Genomic DNA, 20,187 nt, shown 5'->3' with positions numbered 1-20,187 from the left:
TGTGAAACTTTTTTAAATGAAAAGAACCAGCTACTTATGGATATACCCAGATATAATTCAATATTTCTAAATAGAAAGACAGCAAAAAAGGGGGGGGGCTAGGATTTTATGTATTGAGTAATCTGGCAGTTGTAAGAAGAGATGATTTGTCTATAAACATTGAACGGGTATTTGAATCTCTGTTCATAGAATTGGCTACTAGCTCCAATGAAAAGATAATAATTGGCGAAATATACAGATCTCCAAGCGGATCAATGAAACAATTTATGGAAATATTAGAGATTGTTCTTGGGAAAGTATTGTCTGAAAAGGCAGAAATAATTTTAATGGGTGATTTTAACGCTGACATGATGGATATGTCATCGAGTCAGGCTTGTGATATACTGGCACTAGTAATCTCGTCTGGGTTAACTCCCTGTATAAATATCCCTACACGAATTTCAAACCAATCTGCAACCTTAATTGACAATGTGTTCTCATCTATACATTCTGTAAAAAATGAAGTGCTACTATCAGATACATCGGATCATTTTCCAGTAGGAGTTTTACTTCCACTCCCCCGGTCTGCCCGCCGAATAGTCCCTGATAATAAACCAAGATTCCGATATACACCAGCAAACATCGAAAAGCTCAAAGATGATTTATTCTTTACGTCATGGGAGTTTACAATACCTGAGAGGGTGAGCTTAGAAAATTATAATAAGGCTTTTGATTTTTTTTTATGAAACAGTAAAGAAGAAATTTATCCACCATTGCCGAACACCCCAACCAAGTCTTTCTAAGAGATCAACACCCATAGCCCCATGGACTACAGCTGGAATACTAAACTCAATAAAGAGAAAACAGAACCTTTGGAAAGAGTATAGGAACAGACCAAGTGATGCTAAATTAGAGACTTTTAAACTATAGCGGAAGATGCTTAAAACTCTGATTCGAAAAGCTAAAATTACATATTTTTCCCGAAGGTTTGCGGATTGCGGCAAAAATATTAAGAAAACTTGGGATGTAATTAAGGAAGTTACGCAACCATCGGCAAGACCTAGAAAGCTCCCTAAATCACTTAGTGTTCAGAATCAGCTTTTCTTGGATGAAGACCAAGTATGACATCAGATGACTAAATTTTTTGCTGAGGTTGGGAAAACAACGGCGTTAGGTGTGGTTCCTTCTTCAAGTTCTAGAACTTGGAAGCAGTTCCTCGGTCCTTCCTGTGTAAAGTCAATGGTTCTTGAGTCAGTTACGGAGCAGGAACTGATAACAATAATTTCGTCATTGAAAAATTCTTCATCTGGATTCGACCAAATTCCGGCCAAATTAATCAAACAGATTCTTCCCTCAATTATTACACCACTGTGCCACTTAGTTAACCAGTCATTCAAGCTCGGAATATTCCCTCAGCGTCTCAAGTTGGCACGAGTGATAGCACTATTTAAAGTTTTTTTTTACTGTTTTAAAAAGTAGAGATGAGAGAAAGAGTCAAACTTTAGTGCAAAGAGCAAGGCGTTGAAGAAGGAGCAGCCCCTTTCATATACGGGGTAATTTCTGTTCGTTTTAAGTTTTAATGTCGCTCCTTACTTTCAGTTAATAAAACTTGTTTTTTGTAATTCAATATCCACTACGAACAATAGTAAATTTTATCAGTCCAATCTTATAAACAAAGCTAATTTTGATTTGAGCTCCCCATGGCAACGCCGAGCATACTGGAAGGTGGAATCAAATATCTTTGAATAGCAACCAGAAGATTATAAATGAGCATGCAGTTTGTCATTATCTCTAAATCTTTCCCAGGTGTATTTTTCAGTCTCGGTGGGGTCTGTTTAATTCAGTGATCAAATTGACACGAGTACAACAAAGAGGCGTTAAACGAAACATCCAACATATAACCAATATAGAGATCATGTTGTAAATATGATCCTTAGAGGATTTTGTCCTCTGTGTATTAGTACTAGAAAGCCAGAAACATAAAAAAAACTATATATGTATTAACTAGATATGTAATACTTTAATCGTGTGGTTAGAAACTGAAAAGAAGTATTTGTTATCTATACTACGTTAATAAATTAAATGAAATGATGGATGATTCTAAACTGCTTAAGCAAAAGGCGTGGAGAAAACTTTCTAAGGTAAAAATAAACAAAAATACACAATTAAATCTCCAGCTAGAAAACAAGAAACAGCGAAGAATGGCAACGAAAACGAACCAATTAGGTCAGTACTTTAAGAAAGAATTCCTGTTTTTCACAAGGTGGGTGTATCGAAGCTGTTTGACGTCATAACATGTAGACAACGTTCAAATTGTCAGCGGTTTGCTGACCAGCGACAATGAGAATCCATATATGAAGCCAGCCACATGTCTAGTGCTGGGGCCCAGCGGAGAAGCCAACGGTTTTCCGGTATTTTATATATATATATATATATATATATATATATATATATATATATATATATATATATATATATATATATATATATATATATATATATATATATATATCTATATATATAAAAATAAGTTGTCTGTCTGTCTGTGGATCTGTGGATCAGGTGACGTCATGTTTCGGCTGACGTCATGAAATTAGTTGCCGTCATTTTTGTTATGACGATGCTTAGTATATTGTAAAACACATTAATTTGGTTAATAATATACCATTTAAAACACCAAAATGAACATGCTGGAGTAGTCACTCGGTGAGAGAGGGTGTCAGAACGGAGAATGAAGGTCCCAGGTTCAAATCCTGGTTAGGCTAAAAAAGGTAAAAAACTAAAAACTAAAAAAAAAACTGAAAAAACTAAAAAAAGGCAAAAACTACAAAAAAAAACTAAAAACTAATAAAAAAATAAAAAAGCCGAAAAACTAAAAAAACTAAAGAAACTAAAAAAAGGAAAAAACTTAAAAAACTAAAAAAAAAACGAAAAAAAAGGAAAAATGAAAAATAGAAGAGAAAAAGAATACTAATAAAATTAAAAATAAAAATAAAAAAAATAAAAAAGATAAAAAGCTAAAAAAAGGTAAAAACCAATAAAAAACTAAAAAGAAAAAAAGGTAAAAAACTAAAAAAAAAATTTCATCTAAAAAACTAAAAAAACTAAAAAAGGTAAAAACTAAAAGAACTAAAAAAGTAAAAAAAAACTAAAAAAAGGAAAAAACTGAAAAATAAGCGGGATATAAAACAGGGGGATATAAATGACGACCGGGACACCGGGACATAAGGAATATAAATGAATCAGAAAATACAACTCATGTTTCCAAATGACGTCGTTTGGAGCCCAAATTGAAAATCCAGATCAATTTATGTCTACTTTCAAAGTAAAAGGGCAAATTTATCATAGAGCAGGGTCTCTTCTACCATTCTCAGGCGAGAATCATAAATTTTTACAATTGTACTTCATCAGTGATAGAAATTCTGAATTGAATGCACGTTGCGAAATTTCTCCCAACATTGAAAGGACAATCGTTTCCCAATTACAACATCTTTTCCACGAAAATAATAATTTAGTGCGTCTGTTCAAATCAGCCATCGATTTGATGCCTACTTATACGCATAAAATTGTTATTTCCGCTGACAAAACGCCTCCTGGCCAACATGTGCGTAGATACAATGCTCCAACTATCGACGAAGTGGCCATCGTTATGGTCGGTGATCAGTTTTTACCTCGAGATATTATTCTCAGGGTTTCCACCACACGTGCTACAACTAAAAATAGGCCTACCAATAATACTTTTAAGAAATATAAACCCACCAAAAGCTTTGCTATGGCACTCGACTTGCCGTAAAAAAAAACAATGGAAAACCTAATAGAGGCCACAATCTTGACAGGGCCTTTTGAGGGTGAGGCTGTTCTTATTCCTCGCATTCCCAAGATTCCAACGGATCTGCCTTTTCAATTTAAAAGATTGCAATTCCCAATTCGATTAGCATTTGCAATCACCATTAACAAAGCTCAAGGTCAATCATTAGAAAAATGTGGTATAGATCTTAATACTGATTGTTTTTCCCATTTACAATTGTACGTTGCATGTTCGAGGGTCGGTAAACCTGACAATCTATTTATATGCAGCGACAATTGGACAGCGAAGAATGTTGTATATTCGCAAGTTTTACGCAGTTAATTTGTATTTTATCTATCTATCTATCTATATAAAAACGAGTTGTATGTATGCATGTTTGTTTGTTTGTAAAAAGAGCGTTTGCATATGATGTCATTATTAGTACATACGGCTTTGTATATGCAGAGACAATGGGAAAGCCAAGAATGTTGTATATTCGCAATTCCTCGCATTCCCATGATTCCAACGGATCTGCTTTTTCAATTTAAAAGATTGCAATTCCCAATTCGATTAGTATTTGCAATCACCATTAACAAAGCTCATGGTCAATCATTAGAAAAATGTGGTATAGATCTTAATCCTGATTGTTTTTCCCATGGACAATTGTACGTTGCATGTTCGAGGGTCGGTAAACCTGACAATGTATTTATATGCAGCGACAATTGGACAGCGAAGAATGTTGTTTATTCGCAAGTTTTACGCAGTTAATTTGTATTGTATCTATCTATCTATCTATCTATATAAAAACGAGTTATGTGGATGCATGTTTGTTTGTTTGTAAAAAGAGCGTTTGTATATGACGTCATTATTAGTACATATGGCTTTGCATATGCACAGACAATGGGAAAGCCAAGAATGTTGTTTATTCGCAATTTTCGCGTAGTTTGAAACACATATATAAATCTATCTATATTCACAGGTGGGACACAGGGACACAACTACAATGGCGCATAACTAATATGGCGCGTAACGACTTACGCGCGCGGGGGGGCTTGGGGGGGCGCGAAGCGCCCCACCAACTAGATGTTGGGGTGGCGCGAGGCGCCACCCCAACAGCTAGTATATATATATAGATAGATAGATATATATATATATATATACGATCATATTAGGGGAACATAAAACTAACACATCTTTGTTATAAAAATAAGAAAGATTTAAGTCCTCTACGAAACAAACTTTTAGTTACTATAGTCTAGGGTTCACTCTTTACAAGGATGCCCTTAGGCAGCAAACATTATTTAGATAGAATTATTCGGACTTCCAAAAACACGTTTCTTAATTTTCAACTACTGTGGGCTATGGTTCACTCTTTACACGATTGCAGCTATTGCTGTAACCATGACGATACAGAAATGTTTGAGCTTTTGGACTGGAAGCCTAAATCTTCTGTGCTAAAAAAGCAAAATGGGAAAACGTCACAATTTTAATGACATAGTATAAATTAACAGATCTTAGACATTAATCCCTAAAAGACGGAGAGTCTTTTTTTCAGCTTTGTTCAAATAAGGTTGGAAAGAGGTCTCAAAAACACCTTGAGCAACGAACTGCGAAATAAATCCCTTGAGATATACACATAAGTTTACAGAATATAGAGGATGTTGCAATACTTCAGCGTAGGAACAAACAGAAGCTGAAAAGAAAACAAAAGTTATAAAAAATAATTGTCTAGGTCCGGTTCCTACAAGCCTGTGGTTTGACACACGATGACATACGATGCAAAACTATGTAAATAAAGATTATAAGAAATGAAACAAAAGAATGTAATAACAAGGTGAGCAGTAAATTAGAAGAACTAACAGTTCGGCAGTAAATGGTATCGTTTTTCGACACTTCTCAGGTACCAAAAAAGGAAGAGAAATAATTATAAGCTTGCCTGAAGGCGATGTTTTTGTTTCCCTTGCATAAAATACATTTTTTTTGGGGGGGGGGGGGGGGGGAGTGGGGAGCTTGTGCAGCAAGAAGTTTGGCCTACAGGGATCTTTATTTGTTTTTGTAGAAGGACAACCCAAACTAATTTCTTTTGAATGTGATTGGCTAATTACTTAAAAGCTGATTTTTGGCCTGTTTGCATTAAGTGCAAGAAAATCAAAAAAATAAAAGAGATGAGAGAACTTGGCAGTTGTACTTAACAATTAAACGGGCCAAAAGACAAACTTCTTACGATTACATCCCCTCTTAAGGAATTCCAAGAGTATATCCAAATCGTCTCACTCAAAACAAAAGAAATGTTTTAAGAAAAAAATAATTGCATCCATGAAAACCAGAGGATGGCCTTATCAACTTGGCAAATTTCCAGATCCTATTGAACAAACAACATATTGCAAATGAGTAACAATTGAAGAAAAGCTACCTATACTTGATGGCAGAGATAATTCTGTCCATTTATTTTGGCTGTTATTCAAGAATTCTTTTATTTGGCAGCACAGCACCATTGGTGATACATAGATCTTGCAAGTGCTATTATTTTTTTATTTTTTTTTCTTTTTTTGCAAATTATTAGTTTAAGTTTGTAATTTTACCAATGAACACAGGAAAATCCTGCATTTAAGGAATCAGAATCATAAGTTTCTACCCAATTTGCTAAACAAAGTGAAAGCTTAAGCTCATTCAACACCCCTCATATCGGGGTAATAATGCATACTGTCCTTCACTTTGAACTAACATAAAAATTGAACTAAGATAAAACACTAACATAAAACTAGCATAAAAATTAGAAAATGACCAGACGCAATAAACATAAAATAACCGATCGTGCTCATGACAAAGAATTTATGACAAAGGTAAATTATTATTGGTGGTAAAAATAAGAATCGTATCCAAGCATTAAAAAAAGAAAAATCTAAAACAAAGAAGAAAACCTAAAACAAAGAAGAAATGAAGTTATTTGAAGTAACTTCAAACATAGAAGGTACATTTACCTTCTATGAACAAAACAGTGGCATACATTAACTTCAATGAAAATCCTTAGGGGTTTTCTTAGCAGATGCGGCAAAAATGTTCTGTATTTTTTTTTTTTTTTCAAATAAAATTAGCTGTTTAAAGAAGGAAATCGTTCAAAAGTTATTTTTAAACAGACCTAAAGCCCCTCTTTTTCATGTGGTTCTACATTGAACATATTAAAAAGAACACACTTAAAAACACAATCTATTATACAATTTTAGAAAGAGACTTTGCAGGATTACAACTTTATAAATTTAATATATAAAAAAGTTGTTTTTAAAACGGAAGAAAACTGTGACGGTAATTTTTTAAAGCAAGAATCAGGATTATATTGAATCAAGAGACAATCTATTCATGACTCTTTAAACTATCCATATACTAAGGGGAAGCCAAAAGAAAGGAACACCGAAGAAACGTTTAATACAAAATAGTTGGGTTAGCGGTAATCTCTGAAAATCATGACTGATCCAACACGGTTAAACTCCTCCGCCCACCCTGACAGGAATCAAACCTATCTAGGTCCAAATCTTTTTTTAATTCTGGCAATTATATACATATCTGTTTATCTATTCTTTTTTCCTTTAATCTATACTCAATCAACATAAGCTGATGATCCTTTGACCCTGTTGCGAACCGTTGTAGAATTTTTGGAGAAGGCTTATTTGGAAGGAAATCGCCATATCATGAGCTCTTTTATTTATTTTTGAAAATATTCGTCATGGTACAGGCATCTATGAGTGCAACACAATACTGAAAATGGCACTTTACGATACGTTTTTATTTCCAAATCGAAAGACTTGGAAAAATAAAAACAGTAACATTATAATTCACAGGGTAAAAAACTCTTAACCAGACGATTACAATCCCCAATCTTATACACTCCACCTCCTAGCCCCCTTAACAAGTTTATCATGTTTCAACAAGCATCAAACACTGCAACAAGTGTTCGGCAATTCTTTATTTTCGACAAGTTTTCCTTAGCAAGTTTCACAAGTTCCGCATGCTGACCAATGGTCTGGGCTGCGCAGGTGAAAATCTCCTGATTCGATGCTTTCGGCTGGGCAAGAATGCGTGATTGGGGAAAAATCATCCGATGCTTCCAGTGTTTTACCCCTAGATTTCTTCAGATGCCCATTTAGAGCTGGGTCGACCCCATCTGTGCTTACAGTCACATCACTGACCCCCGTTCTAAACCATTTATCCAGCGACACCAGGACTCGAACACCTGACCCCATGATTTAAAGTTTGGTACGCTAACCACTCGGCAATTAAATTAGGAGTGTGAAATTACAGGTACAAAACTATACTAGCAAATGTTTTCCAAGTCGGATATTTGGATAGCCTTCTCTATCCATTGCAAAGAACGCTGAACACTTCAAACTTGGTTCCAAAGGTCTAACCTAAGAAGGACAAAAAAGAACATGAAATGAAAAGAAAACAAGACAAAACCCAGGCACATGAGCAGGATTTTTTTTTTGGAGAACAACTCTATGAAAGTACCAAGGAATTCCGATCTACAGGGAAAACATAAAAAATTACACAACAAATGGCCAAGGTCTCAAAATTCTAAAATGGTCAGACTCGAAGGCCTTACTCTTGTAGAAATCCCAGAAAGAGAGTAAATAAAACAAAATAATAAATTTTAAAACCTCAAAATTCTTTATTATAAGAATTTCAAAATAGAAATACTTGTCGTTTGAAAAACCTTTTTCACGAAATTCTTTTGATTTTTGGATCTTGTTCTGTCTACTCTCTTGTTGTTTGATAAGGACTGCTTGTCTTGTATTCTTTTTTTTTTTGCTCCGGACGAGGGTCGGATTATTAAGCGTTCTAATCAAGTACCAATTACAAGAATTAAGAAATTTTCTCCCAAAAGAAGCAATTCTCGTTTAGCGTTGAGATTGCCGCGGTAGAATGTCGAATGAAGGTTTCAACTATTTGCTAGAAAAATATATATTTAGTATGCCAGAAAAAGATACCAAGAATCTAAACAAAGTATGTAAACAAATTCAGTTGGTAAACTGGGCTCTTTTTGATTCGCCAAACAAGGAAGATAATTCGCCATATTTGATATGGCTGAGAAAATTAAAATATAAGAAGTTCATGCGGTACGTATTCAACAAAGTGGAATTTATAAGGAAAGACATTACTAATGTTGATACAATCTATAAAGAGTGGCAAAAATATTGCCGATTAATACCGACATACGGATGAATACATGTAAATAAAAGGTATGATAAGGTCCTGCTTGTCAAAGTTTTCAGATCTAACTCTGTATGGAGTTTCCCAAAGGGAAAGATAGAAGAAAACGAAAGTGAACTAGATTGCGCTATCCGTGAAGTTTTTGAAGAAAACAGATATCGCTGTAACAGGCGCCGCACTGACTTAAGCCGATATATCGACTAGGGCGAACAGATCAGTTATAGCCGCTATTACAAGCTGTTTATAATTTATGACGTGAATGAAGAAACAAACTTTAAACCAAAGTCGAAGCATGAGATCACCGATATTAAATGGCATTCAATATCCGAAATATGTAATAAAATTAATACCAAACAATACAGACTTGTTTGGTCATATATGGATAGACTCTTGTCAAAAGTTGAGTCACAGAAAGTAACAGATCAAAGATACAAAATTAAAAGTAAATTGAATACTACACATTTTGGCTCTCGAATTTTCTGTCCTCCCATGGCCTATAATTGTGGCGGGAATCAGGCTTTTCCACCTTGCTCAGTGACTTTTATAGACTGTATTGTCTATGTTTTCAAAGATAAGATGTTGTTTAGGATTCCTTCGAGATTTACGAAAAAAGCTTTTCCATTTCATGCAATGGGACAATTTCTTTTTACAGTATTGATTGCTTCTTATTGGGGCACCCTCTGGAAAACAAGAACTTTGCTTAATCTCATCAAAATTCAGGTGACCCTTATTGGTTAAAGTCGGGATTACACAAATTGTACTTGATAGTCAAGCTCCCTCACCACTGAACAAATTAATTGGAATCAAGTTACAACTCAACTGCCTGTAAGTTACACTATAAATGCCTGTAAATATGACGTCAGTAGCATCCCTATAGGCAGATTAAGCGCACAGGTATCCTATTACTTTAAGCGCACATTAACCCATCATTCCTACGACACCCATGAAATTATATCGATTTTCCGTTGATAAGGAAATTTCTGGAAGCATTTTTATCCGAGTTTCTTTTGCCAAGTTTTTTGTTCAATAATTGAAGTAAGGTTGGAGTGACATGATGTCTAATAAACGAAGTTTTAATAAGGATATAAATATGCAGTTGGATCAGATCTTTTTGTACTCTAATCGTATCGAACCGATTATTGATAATTGATTATGAATAAAACCGGCCAGACATCATTATTGCAATTTAATGGCCCTGAGCACATCTGTTTTCCATTACCAGATTTGCGCACGAGTTTGGGTCCCCACGTCCCCATCAAAGACGCAATGCCCCCCATCAGGATCCAAACTCCCCCTCTAGGGCCCAATGCCACCCCATCCCAATTTTTTTGAACTTAATATTATTATTTTTCATTTATTTTTTTTCTTTAACTTTGAAAATTTTCAACTTTTTATTCAAAACAATTTTTTTTGAACAGAATGTTTTTGGACTTAGAATTTTCTCGGGACTTTAAATTATTTTTACAATTTTTGGAATTTTTTGGGACTTAGAATTATCTTGGGACAATAAGAATTTCCTGGTATATTCCCGAGAATTTCAAGAATGATACATTATCTGGTATTGCAAATTTGTTCAGGTTGTTATTGAAACAATAAAATACATCCTGTGACAGCTCTCACATCTGGTCTTTTCACACAGATACTGTTGCACCCCACACTCTGATGTATCACTGGAGTTACTAACACCTTTTTTAACATCATTCCAAGAATATGCATCTTGATTTCCTAGAATTTCTTAGTATGTTTCTGAAAATTTTAAAAATGATGCGTTATCTGGTATTGTGTGTAATCATTCATGTTGTCACTGAAACAATACAAAACATCCCGTGACAGCCCTCAAATATGGTCCTGGCGTGTACGCAGGGGGGAACCTTCGGGCCTCCCCCCCCCCACGAAATTTTTTGAAATGTTTAACTTCCCCATGGTTTCTTCTGATTTCTGGCAAAAGTAGGACATTTACAAAGAATCTAGATACATGTGTGAAGCCTTTTTTGGAGGATTTTACAGCAGGCAATTATCCGGTCAAGTCACTGCCAAATAATTAACCCATTTTCTGTGTAACTTTTTACCCTCTTTGAAGTAATTAGCAATTGTACTGTTATTTTTCTTTTGTAAAGAGAGTTTGCTTTCCACAGCAAAATAGAATTATCCTCGATATTAGGGCGTTTATCCCCCCTTTTCAGGATAAAGTATAGATTTTAATGGATCAATTTTGGAAACAATCATTTTTCATTAAAATCTTCGTTTTTGCAATAGAAGAACAACCCCCCCCCCAAGCACCCATATTGCAATGTTATCCCTAAGTTTTCCCTTTCAGTGGGATATAATAGATTAATCACTGGTTCTAAATCGCTAAGAACATAACCTGAGCCTAAAACATACTTTTGAGGCTTCAGTCTTCTTCCCCTAATCCACTACAATACTACAGATTAAAGTTAATCTGTATTTTCCGATATACGTGCTTTTTGCATTACTAAAAATGTGCTACTTTATATCTGCTGTTTTGAAGGTTTTGCCCCCCCCCCCTAAAAAAAATCCCGTGTACGTGCCTGATCTGGTCATTTGAGATAACAACTGAGTCAACAACACTTTTAGCTTCTAAACAGTTTCCCATTGATTTTATGAAATTTATGGGGTTTTTGGGGACTTTTTTGGATTTGGAATTTTTTAGCGAGCTTAAAATTATTTTAGGACGCTGAGAAGTTTCTTGTTATGTTCCCAAGAAATTCAAGAATTGTGCGTTATCCGGTATTACGAAATTATTCATGTTATCAGTGAAACAATACAATGCATCATATGAAAGCCCCAACACCTGGTGTTTCGATACATAGATAGGCTACTGTTGCAGCCCAAACTCTGATATACTTTCTGAGTTGCTAACACCTATTTTGGCATCATTCCAAGAATATGCACCCTGATTTCCTAGAATTTCAAGAATGATTCGCTATATGGTATTGTGCAATCATTCATTTTGTTCATGGCATGTTTCCGAGAATTTCAAGAATGATTTGATATTTCTCATTGCGTAATCATTCATGATGTCAGTGAAACAATACGATACATCCTGTTACAGCCCTTACATCTGGTCTTTTGAGATAATAACTGAGTCAAAATTATTTTTAGCTTTCAAGCAGTTTTCTATTGTTTGTATGAAATCTATAATTCTTTTGAGACTTAAAATTATTATTTATTAGGGACTTGGAGCACTGAGAATTTATAGAATGATGATACACCATCTGATATTGCGTAATCATTCATATTATCCGTGAAACCATATAATACATCCTGTGACAGCCCTCACATCGGGTCTTTTGAAAAAAAAACTGAGTAAACAGAATTTTTAGCTTCTTAGAAATTTCCATTTATTTTATGGAATTTATGTTGTTGTTTCAGGACCTAGAATTATTTTTACTATTTTTAGTTAGAATTTATTGGTATGTTTCCAAAAATGATGCGTTATCTGGTATTGCGTAATCATTCTAATCTCGAGAAAAAAAATTAGTCAAAAAAATAATAATTGTAACACCCAAAAAGCTATAGATTTCATAAAATCAATGGAAAACTACTTGGAAAAATGATGCGTTATCTGGTATTGCGTAATCATTCTAATCTCGAGAAAAAAAAATTAGTCAAAAAAAATTAATTGTAACACCCAAAAAGCTATAGATTTCATAAAATCAATGGAAAACTACTTGGAAGATAAAAAAAATGTTGTTGATTCAGTTGTTATCCCAAAACAGCACATGTGAGGGCCTAAGAGTAAAAAAAAATAAGAATAATTCGAAGTACCGAAAACCCCCATAAATTTCATAAAGTCGGATCTGGTCGGAATTTAAAATTAGAGCTTTAAAGCACAAGATCCTTCTAAATATCAAATTTCATTAAGATCTGGTCACCCTTTCGAAAGTTACAAACACCTAAATTTTCAAAATTACCCCACCAATGACGTTGGATCCGGTTGAGACTCAAAATAAGAGATCTGAGTTACGAGGTCCTTCTAAATATGAAGTTTCATGAAGATCCGATCACTCCTTCTTAAGTTAAAAATACGTCATTTTTTCTAATTTTTCAGAATTACCCCCTCCCCCCAATAAAGCGGATCTGTTCCAATTATATAGATCACGTATCTAAGATTTTTGCTTATTTTTCCCACCAAGTTTCATCCCGATCCCTCCAATCTAAGCGTTTTCCATGATTTTAGGTTCCCCCACCCCAAACTCCCACCAATGTCACCAGATCCAGTCGGGATTTAAAATAAGAGCTTTGAGACACGATATCCTTCTAAATATCAAATTTTATTGAGATCCGATCACCCGTTCGTAAGTTAAAAATACCTCATTTTTTTAATTTTTCACAATTAACCCCCCCTCCCCAACTACCCCAAAGAGAGCGGATCCGTTCCGGTTATGTCAATCATGTATCTAGGACTTGTGATTTTTTTTCCCACCAAGTTTCATCCCGATCCCTCAACACTAAGTGTTTTCCAAGATATTATGTTTCCCCCTTCCAAATCCCCCCCCCCCCAATGTCACCAGATCAGGTCGGGATTTAAAATAATAGCTCTGAGACACGATATCCTTCCAAACATCAAATTTCATTAAGATCTGATCAACCGTTCGTAAGTTAAAAGTACTTCAATTTTTCTATTTTTTTCAAATTAACGGGCCCAGGACTCCCCCCCCCAGAGGGTCAAATCGGGAAAACAAATATTTATAATTAAATCAGGTTCGGTCCCTGGCCTGCCAAATTTCATCGTCCTAACTCACCTGGAAGTGCCTAAAGTAGCAAAACCGGGACCGACAGAATTTGCCATAAAAAAACTCCAAAAAGGACTTAATCAGACTAGTTCTCATAGATAGTTTGGAGCCTACTTCACTTAAATCGCAATTAAAATTCCCTACAACCGCACAGTGAAGCCCTAAACGCTTTATTTTTTCTAAACACGATCCTAATTTATCACATGACAGGGCAAATAGTCGCTCAGATTCATCATTGTTATAATGTGTTGGTAAATAAACATATACAAAGACAGAAATCTCAACTCGAATGGCTAAATAATGATCACTTGCCTCAAACAGACTAGACCTAAGTGACGATGAAACAAGGATCCCTAAGCCTCCGAAGGACTTCCCTCAGGTATTAAGTATTTTTGCGGGAACGCAGCAAGAAGTTTCACCATCTAATCTCATTATATTTGTACTACACTTTGTCAAAAAATGCTCTTGTATACATATAACATCATATTACGCAAGCAGCCTGGTTAGCACTGGTAGTTTATTCGCGAAAGAGCCATTTATATTCCGAGATAAGAAATTTATCACAGAAGTCATTGGCTAACCGTGTTACGGTTTTTAGGGCAGTTATATTACTGTATTGTATTGTTTAATTGACAACATGAATGATTATGCAATACAAGGTAGCACATCGTACTTGAAATTATCGGAAACATGCCATGAAATTCATTGATTTTATCAAATGTGACAGCCCTCACTTCTGGTCTTTTGAAATACAGATACCGTGGCAGCCCATGCTCCGATATACTGTTGGAGTTGCTCAAACCTTTTTTGGCATCATCGTAAAAATATGCATCCTGGTTTCAGAGTTTCTTGGCGTGTTTTCGAGAATTTCAAGAATGAAAACATCATGTGTGTCGTAGGAATGATGGGGTACTGTGGGCTCAAAGTAATAGGATACCAGTGCTCTTAAACTGCACACAGGGATACATCTGACGTCTTCCCCATGAAAATTATTTTAACAAAACATAGTCTCGAGCCAAATCTTCACACAGTTGTGGCCCATCTGCATCGTTCTTCAGGCCAGAAAAGTTTAGCACGCCAACTTTCACAACAAGCTATCAAGCCGTTTTCGTGAAAAATTTAGCCAAAAAGCCCACATAACCATAATTGTATATCATGCAGAGGAAAATTTTTTCCAATTTTTCTTAGTAAACAACAAACCCCAATTATAACTTACGTCATCATATGATTGTACTATAACGTCATTTATTGTCGCAACCTACGATTATGATGTCCTTCATCATCTTGTATACAAAGATGCAATCTTTTGTCAAAAAATGATTTTCTTTTCCAACATTTTATTTTGTTATTTACAAAAGCACGAAGATATGGGCAATTTCTTTAGATAAGCCCTTAAACAGCACTCTATGATGTTCCAGTGGCCTGCAAGCGGCGAAGAAGAAAAATAGAAAAAAAAAGAATTCATCAGTACTAACTCTGAAAAAAAAGAATTTCCTTATTGTTCAAGCTAGGGGACTGTAAGTTTGCTGAATAGGGACCATGGTGATTTCAATGGTGTACCTTTTGTTTTGATCTGACTCCATTTTTTTAGGAGGATTGGGTAATTTTTTAAAATTCACTTGAAATGATTGTCAAAATAAAATTTTACTATTAAGACTAATTAAAATAATAGTTACCTCCCTGAATCTATTAGAAATGGCAATTTTTCTCACTTGTCAGTTTTGACCAAATTTTTTTTTTTTGTTACAAATATTGTTACATTTTTAAAGAGTTCAAGCCCTATATGATGGATTGTGGTACTCCCTCAAAACGCAAACGCAAATCGTTTTGAACAATTGATCCGGCCATGAAAAACAGTGTTTTGACTTGTTTTTTTTTTTTTTAGCTTAAAAGGTAACTTTTTTAGCTTATCTCACTTTTCACAAACCAATTGGCAGCACGATTAAGCTTTTGAAGTGTCAAGAACAGCGATTTTAAGGGGGATGAAACAAACAAAAATAATAAATACCTGATTTTGCAATTGAATAATGAGGTTTTATTTTGGCACATACTAAAAAAAAAATATCAGGAATTATATGGATAAGAGGAGACAAAAGTATAAAAGTTCAAAATAGGCATGAAACCTTTTAATCGACAGTGAACAGATATTAAATTTTAACTGGATATTTCGAACACATATACCGTGTTTATCATCAGGAGTAAAACTAAAAGACATCAATAAAAACAAACAAAATTTATACCCAATAAACTAATTACATATAGTTTATTACTCTTATTTTTTTCTATTGAACAGCGGAAGCAAATGTCCTTGACCTTTTTGGTTCCGGCTCATTAGATTTATCTGATATATCAGGTGGGCAGAGGTCATAACTCTTCGGTGAAATGAAATTTACTTTATTTGACCTCAGTAAATTATTATAAATTGAATTCAATCCAAATTCACCTGCATCTCTGTTTATGTAATTATTCTTGAATAATTTTTTTTTTATTTCGATTGTTTCCCTGAAAATTTGCTTTAAACCTTGGTCCCTAGAAATCAAAGAAACATTTTCAAACAAAGTAAAATGATTTGGATAATTATTGATTTTTGAATTAAAATGGAATAGTTGTGGGCATCAAGTCATGGCTAATTGTAGAAAAGCCAAGACAGTCCAATTGAGTGGGAAGAAAAACCTGGCATTATTTGCCCCCCTCCCCCCCCCCCCCTTCATTGCTGATGCTACCATCTCCCACTTATGCCACACCTCTCATGTCACTCCACAATGCCAAACTAGGATGTCACTCCACAGAGTCAATCTGTTGGAGGGTCTCCCCCGATATAGCCGACGAGGAATCTTCAGGTTTGGAATTTTGCTTTAAGGACGATGAAATAGAATTATGATGTTGTAGCAATCTCATTTTTAAATTCTAGTTAGTACGTCCCATATAAAAGCTTCCACAAGTACAAGGAATTTTATAAGCCCCACTTTGTTGCTCTACGGAAGTTCGATCCTTTCCAGAATTTAAAAAACTAGCCAAATTATTACTACCTCTTAAAGCTACCTTTACACCATTATTTTGTAAAATTCTTTTAAGTTTTTCAGTCTGCCCTGGAACATATGGTAAAGATCAAAAAACATCCTTCTTTTCTGTTGTTTTCAGAATATCGTTAGAAAATTCTAGAAATTTTTTCTAGTTTTCCAAAATAATACCTTTCGTCTTTCAACTGCATTTCCATGCCTTTCGTCATGCAAAGGCAGTGTGGTCTTCGAAGTTATCTAAGAGGAGACAAAATAGTGAATTTTATTCCCAATCATTTGTTCAGTGTTATCTGCCCAATATGAGGCTCTTATAAGTGCTGTAGCTTATTTTTGCAAAAAAAAATGTCAAGATAATCCCATTAATTTTCGCCAAGACAATAAGAACTTTTTTTTCAAGCATGGAAAAAATAATGTATTGTGAACATAGAAATTCTTACCCAAATCGTTGCAATCTTCTTCTTTTAGGAGAGTAGACAAGTCAACTACTTCACTTTCGAAATTTTCACTAGCATCCCCACCTATTTCGCTTTCATGCCCACTCTCCTGAAAAATAAAAATATTCTATGGTTACCATAGCATGAAGACGACGCAATGAATTTGAATACAATTGACTCAGTTCCATATATTATTTACAAGTCCTGTGGTGGCGCAGTGGATTTGACCTTAGCTTGGTAATACGGGACCCAGAGATCGAATCACGCTGCAGGAATGCACTCCAGGGCAGACGCAGGGACCATAGTAGTCAAGAAGCGTCGTTAATTCTTAAATAATATATTATTTACAAATCATGATAAGTTGGGAACATCAGCCATCAGTAGAACATTTAGTATCGAATATTTTGAAGATAGATTTCAACTGTCTTCAAAAGAGGTTTTCAAACATTTTAAAAAGAAGTTTCAACTCTTTTCTGCAGTTGATTTACTTGCACTGAGACAGTGCTGCAGATCTTATCATCACAAAACAATAGTAACACCCATACAAACCTTGTTAATACATATGTTGCAATGGCCTAAATAACTACTGCCACCTGATTTCTCAGCTTTTTGGCTATTTAATGCTATCTTTTATGGTAAGTTGCCAATATGTACAGAAATAAAAGGCAAATTTTGCCTGTTTTACGTCTGAAGCACCACAATACCTCTTTTTAGATACCTTTACATAGTCTAATACATACCTTCTATGAATACATAAGTATTATACCTTCATATACTCTAAAGCCATTTAAGTTACCAAAGCAACAATATAAAGGAGCTTGCAAGGCCACTGGGACCTTACCTAGAACTTAGTTCCTCTGGCACCATTAGTGCAACATAGGGCGTCGACGAGGCCTCTCCACTCGTCCCGAAGTGATGGTTTAGGGGTAACATCTTTCCATTCAGGCACTAACAAAGTTTCAGCCATCCTCAGATCTCGGTCAAAACTTCGCCGCAAAGAGTTCTTTACACGGTCTCATCTTCTTCTGTTGCCTGGTTTCCAGTCGTAAGCTGCCCAAGATGCCCTAAATATGTCCATCCCTTCTTCCTTAGAACAGCAGTAATGAGAGGCTTGCCAGTGCTACTACAAATTTCAGAGCTACTAACTCTCTTTTGCCAGCTTATATTTAAAATTTTCCTTAAGCACATATATAAGAATGCAAGAATTCTGTTTTCGAGCTGTTGATTCAATTTCCAGAACTAACTAGCATAGAGAAGTATGAAGAGCACATAGATATTGAAGGGACGTAACATCAACCGCAAAAAATATTTGGTTCTCCTCCAAACAGGCTTTTGTCTATCCAAAGTTCCGATTGACTGGCCAATTCTGCGTTTAATCTCACTCTTCAAATCACCATCACAATCGATTCAGCTACCCAGGTATTTCAAATCCTTTCCCTGTTCTAGATTTGTATTCTTGTGGTGCAGAACATATGGTGAGGTTATGACGGGCATGCTCTTTGATATGTCAACGTTAATGATTAGGCTGACTTTTTCTAAATTTTCTATAATTGCGTCAAGTAGCTCCCATAGCCTCTGTTGAGAATTTTCTAGTAAGACTACGTCATCCACGAAATGCAAATAAGAGTTGCTTATTGCTTACTTTTACACCATATCCAGACTTTTGTCTTAACACGTTGTCCATTATAACTACAAAAAGAAATGGAGAGGGAGCGAGGACTTCAAAAAGGGCTTTACTGCACTAATATTCTTATTCATTATCACATATAGATGGGGTCAATACAGCCATTAAAAAAGAAAATTATTTCAAAATATTTGTAGTTTAAACCCTTGTGCTAGGTCCTGACTTGATTCAGGACCATGCAGAAAAGCTTTGGGCTTAATTTAATCCCTTCAAGTACATTAATAGTTTTATGTTTAGCAGATTATGAATATAAGAAGTCTTTTGTATCAATGTTTAGACTAGATTCTCTTTAATACTGATCTCTCTACATTTTGCATTGCTCTCTCTACTTGTCTCTCTACATATTGCATTGCTCGCTCTACTGATCTCTCTACATATTGCATTGCTCTCACAGTAAAATAAAACAGAAACAACAAAAAACATGCGGCCCAATTCCAAAATTAAGAGAATATACTACTTTGAATGATAATTCTCTATTACGAGGAGATAACTGTGAGATCAATTGAAACTGAGAGGTGTTTGAATGCACAAACTAGATCTTACGTCGTAAATACGCTGAATATATCAAGTTTCAGTTATATTGGGATGTTCATGATATGAAAGTGTATAAAAAGGGAGGGTTTATTCACCAACAACTAAGATAATAAAACCTGAAGCAAAGCTTGTTTATGTAAATAATCACCCCGCTAGGCCTAAAAATAAATCAACTTATGAAAAATGACAATTAAACACCAAAAACAAAACAAAATACGAGAAAGTCACCAATCCATCAAATAAACAAGAGCTAAGAGCTCATATGGCACTTGTGACGAGGCGAGAAGAGCTAAGAGCCAAGAGATCATATGGTATGAGCTCTAACAAAATTCTATGAATCAATAGATTGATTTGAAAAAGAAAATAAGAGGCTTAATGCCGGTCAGGATTTAAAATAAGAGCTCTGAGTCACGATGTCCTTCTAAATATCAAAATTCATTAAGATTCGATCACCCACTCGTAAGTTATCAATACCTAATTTTTTCTAATTTTTCCTCTCTCTTTAGCCCCCCAGATGGTCGAATCTGGGAAAACGCCTTTATCAAGTCAAATTGTGCAGCTCCCTGACAAGCCTATCAATTTTAATCGTCCTAGCACGTCCAGAAGCACCAAACTCGCCAAATCACTGAACTCCTCCCCCCCCAACTCCCCCAAAGAGAGCGAATCCAGTACGATTCTGTCAATCACGTATCAAGGACATTTGTTTATTCCATCCACCAAGCTTCATCCCGATTCCTACACTCCAAGTGTTTTTCCAAGATTTCCCCCTCCAACTCCCCCCAATGTC

The 20,187-nt window shown here is 35.1% G+C and overlaps 1 protein-coding gene and 1 long non-coding RNA gene across 5 annotated transcripts in view; both read right to left on the bottom strand.

Annotated features, from left to right (window-relative positions):
* The window catches only part of LOC136024739 (uncharacterized), a 68,366-nt gene that overhangs the window by 42,629 nt on the left and 5,550 nt on the right, over positions 1-20,187 (bottom strand). The gene's annotated exons all lie outside the window — the stretch shown is intronic.
* On the bottom strand, positions 5,239-17,996 carry LOC136024738 (uncharacterized). The gene is made up of 2 exons (XR_010616895.1): positions 17,186-17,996; positions 5,239-5,459 (listed from the first exon to the last, which is right to left on the bottom strand). It is a non-coding gene; the product is annotated as an uncharacterized LOC136024738 (long non-coding RNA).

This window comes from Artemia franciscana, chromosome 3, assembly GCF_032884065.1.
Source record: "Artemia franciscana chromosome 3, ASM3288406v1, whole genome shotgun sequence".
NCBI lineage: Eukaryota > Metazoa > Arthropoda > Branchiopoda > Anostraca > Artemiidae > Artemia > Artemia franciscana.
This window is presented reverse-complemented; position numbering and strand designations above follow the sequence as displayed.